Source organism: Euprymna scolopes, chromosome 28 (genome assembly GCF_053919585.1).
Source record: "Euprymna scolopes isolate OS-2025 chromosome 28, ASM5391958v1, whole genome shotgun sequence".
Taxonomy (NCBI): domain Eukaryota; kingdom Metazoa; phylum Mollusca; class Cephalopoda; order Sepiida; family Sepiolidae; genus Euprymna; species Euprymna scolopes.
In genome coordinates, this window is record NC_136509.1 from 22,457,814 (window position 1) to 22,462,389 (window position 4,576).

The following is a 4,576-nucleotide window of genomic DNA, read 5'->3' on the forward strand; positions in this document are numbered from 1 at the left end:
ATCACGTCGGCCAATAAAAACGCAATGGCTTCAGAATTATACACTCGAATTATAAATTTCTGAAGAGCATAATTTAATTGTGAAATGTGTCGCTTCCTGTGGCCATCGCGTTCTTTTCCTTTAATATCAGATAAATGGGGTCTTGTTGGTTTTCTTTACGTGGAACAAAGAAGCATACTTCAAACCCAATAATAAAGGTGCTATGTGCATTACACATGCCTTGCAAAAGAGGTTATGTGCATTACACATGCCTTGCAAAAGCTATCAATGGATAAGCAAAATATAAATGCGTGTTCGTTTATTATACTATAATAATTTGTTTAAAATATAGAGTGTGTAAACCCTAGCTTAATTATGTTTATAATGGGGTCATAATTTTGATTCACCTTTATTATGACTTCATAATGTCACTAGGTTAAACCAGCAAAAAAAAAAAAAATGGCTAACGTGAGAAAATATAGCATTTACAGATGGAATTCCCGATTGAATTTGAAAAAGACACGTATTATTTGGATTATTCAGACTAGTGTTCTCACCTTGAGTGTTATTTTCACAAGGTTTCAGCCGATGCAATCTCCGACCTTTTTCAGGTGTATCTTGTCGGACTCGGGAATCTTTCTGTAGAACTTGGGAATCTGCACCGAATTTCGAACGTAGTCCTTTATTTAATCCACATGGATAGCATACTCTTGTTCCGTCAGCCACTACCGGTTAGATGTTCTAAGTCGCAATTATGTTTTGGGTATCACCAGTTCAGAAGATTGAACCTTCAGCCACTAGAAGAGTATCAATTATAACTAGAGTTTACCTTAACCTATTTCGTTTTTACGAACAGCGTTCACAAAACCATGACTTCTATTTTATTCACCCATGCATTCATGACCTAAATTGTAGCATTAATTGCTACAATTAAAACGAGCGATTTTTCGTGCTCCAGAATTTGTTTGTCTACATCGTCACCACCATTCTCAATGAACTTTTGCCCGGAATTCAATGACGCATCTCTGCTTATGGTGCTCGTCCATGACAAGGGATGTCATCTTAGAGTCTCACATCATCTACATCTTCAATAGAGATGAAAATTTCAGGTCATGAATGCATGGGTTCAGTTATCATAACAATGCTATTTGCAAAATATTTGATAGAAATAAGTGGAAACATCCTTATATACATAAAACGTTTTATACTTTATAAATGGGTAGCTAAGAGGAAAAATGATTCCCATAGCCTCTAAAGAGAAATTTGCAATATACCCCGATTATGACGTTTCTGAATTTTTGAGATAAGGATTGGTCATTCGTATTATTTGGATTCATCGGACTACTGTTCTCATCTTGAGTTTGATTTTCACAACGTTTCGGTGGATGTCAACTCCGATCTTCTTCAGGAGAATCTTGTCGAACTCAGGAATGTTTCTGTCGAACTCGGGAATTTCGACTGAATTTCGATGGAAACCCTTTATTTACTTCACGGGAGTAGTGTGCTCTTGTTCCGTCAGCCATAACTGGATAGAGGTACTAAGTAATTCGCAATTATATTTTTTTTCGGTCGACCCCACTGAGGATTGAACCTTCGACCTTCAGGAGAATATCACTTTTTACAATTGATTTTCCAAATATTCTAATCACTGCGCCACGGGATACACCTGAAGAAGGTCGGAGATTACATCGATCGAAATGTTGTGAAAATCACACTCAAGATGAGAACAGTAGTCCGATGAATCCAAATAATACAGATATCCCGATTAGTTTTTAAAGATACATAATGAATCAGTTTTGTTTTGTTTTTTTTGGGGGGGGAGGGATCACAGTTTCTACATTTCCTCCTTTATCTTGGCAAACATAACTCAATCACTCGCCCTAACCGGGTTGCGCCGGCTTTCTCTGAAAGAGAGTCTCAAGAGAATATCGCATTCACAAGGAATCCCCACTCATCTGTATATCCTCATCAATCGAGATGACGACGTTAAGTTTTTTGCAGATATTGGAGGAAGGTGTGGACATTCTTCTATATACAGCGCCTGATATTCCCAAATGGTCACCAATCTTGTACTGAGCAGGTTCAATGTGGCTTAACCTCGGTGATTTAATGACAACCGGTGTGTCAATGTGATTATGCCGTATATTATTTTAGCAAGCGTACATGTATACGTTCACTTGGTGACAAGGCAAGGGCCGGCCATTGTGTCACTCCTATTGTCCTTAATATTGACCTACACAAAAGCCTAACATGTCTCGGTAATAATGATGCCACCACAGCCAAGACACCTGCCTCTTTGTTTTGTTTTGTTTTTCTCTACTGGAGAAAGCAATTAAAAAATTCTTCCCCCTTTGACGACACATTCCAATCGTCGAACGGGTCTTTCTTTTTTTCTCTCGCCTTTCATTATTTGAATTGACTTTTACTTTGCCTTTCAAAATTAGGGGCCTATTAATCTGTGGTACGAGTGCACTTATCCCACGGATACATTATGTAACCCGACAGGTTTGAAACCGAGTCGGGCGGAAGTAGGGGCGTGCACATTCTTTGGTTGATTTAAAAATAAAACGTGCAATATATATATATATATATATATATATATATATATATATATATATATATATGTGTGTGTGTGTGTGTATATATATATATATATATATATATATATATATATATATATATATTTATATATATATATATATATATATATATATATATATATATATTTATATATACAAGGTGAGTTTAATCAATTTTACATCTCACTACATATCAACATATCTTCTGGCTACGAATAAAGTGCAGTATCTGTTCTCCTTTTATTTAAAGTGTGTTTTAGAGGCGGCGACCTTTAAATTAAAATAACTAACACCAAAATTATTTTTACTAACGGAACCTGTGGAAATTCCACGTCGGCAGTAGACATTGCCGATATTGTTTTAATAATAATCTTATTTATAAAACCCACTATGTCTGTCTGTCTGTCTGCCTCTCTGCCTGTCTCCACATTTTCAAACTCTATCTCTACCGAAACTAAAAGTCGCAGAGCGGCGCGAGAAGCCTCAAATCGTTCGGTTTTTATGGACCGTTCTTTTATAGGTCTTTAGCCGGTTAAAATAGTTTTCAAGGGGTCAAAAAATGGTCAAAATTGAAAAAATCGTTATACATTTTGTACATTAATCTTAGTTTATTTTTACGCAGTTTATGTGCGTGTCACCTTGGTACAATGGTAACGTCACCGGCTCTGGATGTCACAGTTTTGCTTTCGGTTTCGATTCTAGCTGATGGCACCTAAATCCATATATTTTTTACTTTTGAAATCAAGACTTTATAATGATCTATACGAAATCTGGACAAATTAAAATATCATATTTAAGCCTATTTTACGACCGGGCAAAGTCGGACAAAGTCGGACAAAGTCGGACAACACCCCCCCCCCCGCCATTAAAGGATAAGTTTCCACTAGGAAAATAAACATAAAACTTTAAAAAACACGTTTTCTTCAAAACGTACAGCCTAAACGACATCACATATTCCTAATTATATATATATATATATATATATACATATATATACATATTTACATTGTGTCTACGATGATCGGGAGATCCTATTTATTAAAAAGAACGGTAGAAGTGTATAATACGCTACGAATATTAAATTAGCGTATCTATATATAAATAATTTAATGTTCGTAGTATGCTATCACTTTCTATCCTTCTTTTTAATAAATAGGGTCTCCCGATCTATATAATCTGGAAACTGTGACATACGTACGTACGTTAATGGCACTATGGTATTAATATATAAATTTTACAAACATGTGGTTTATTCCAAAAGATTAACTTTTGATATTTATAATTTGGATTCAATTTCGAGAATGTGACCTCGCTGCTCACGCAATCTAGAGATCTAATTTTCACAAACTATACGTATAAAGTTGGTTTTTCGGAAATATCGTGTCGAATGTTGTTCTCAAAGTAGTCTATTTTGTCTAGTTTATCAGTCTAGATATGGGACTTTACATATCTGCAATAAATAAATAAATAAATAATAAGCTAATGTAGTTTAATCACACGAACGAGGTGGCCAGTTCACAGGTGCATTTCCTGACATTATTCGTTCATCAAATGCCTCTCAGTGAATTGTACGTATCGTTTGTAATTCGCAAACGCTGCTTGGCTGTGCGTCTCTTCATGACGAATTGCCAAACCAAGCTGAACTCAGAATAACCAAGTTGCAAAATCTGCAATTAAAGAAAGAGTTATTATTTCAACACCTCTAAAAAAAGGATAATCGATGTCTCGGCTCAGTCACGAAAGACAAAGGATACTCCCTGTAAGGGCAGCTGCGCGTGTAACTGTGAAACAAGGGTTGCGCAATCCTCAACCTCACTTCTCCTAGATCGGCACTGTTTGACTCAAGGTGGCTGTAAACAATGCCAATATAAGCGGAGAGTACATGCAGCACCTGGAAGTCTCAAATGGTCACCCATTTAGTACTGACTAGGTTCAATGTTGCTTAACTTCGATGATCCAGCGGGAACCGTTGTGTCAACGTGGTTATAAAAATATACCCTATGTAAACATACCCCAGC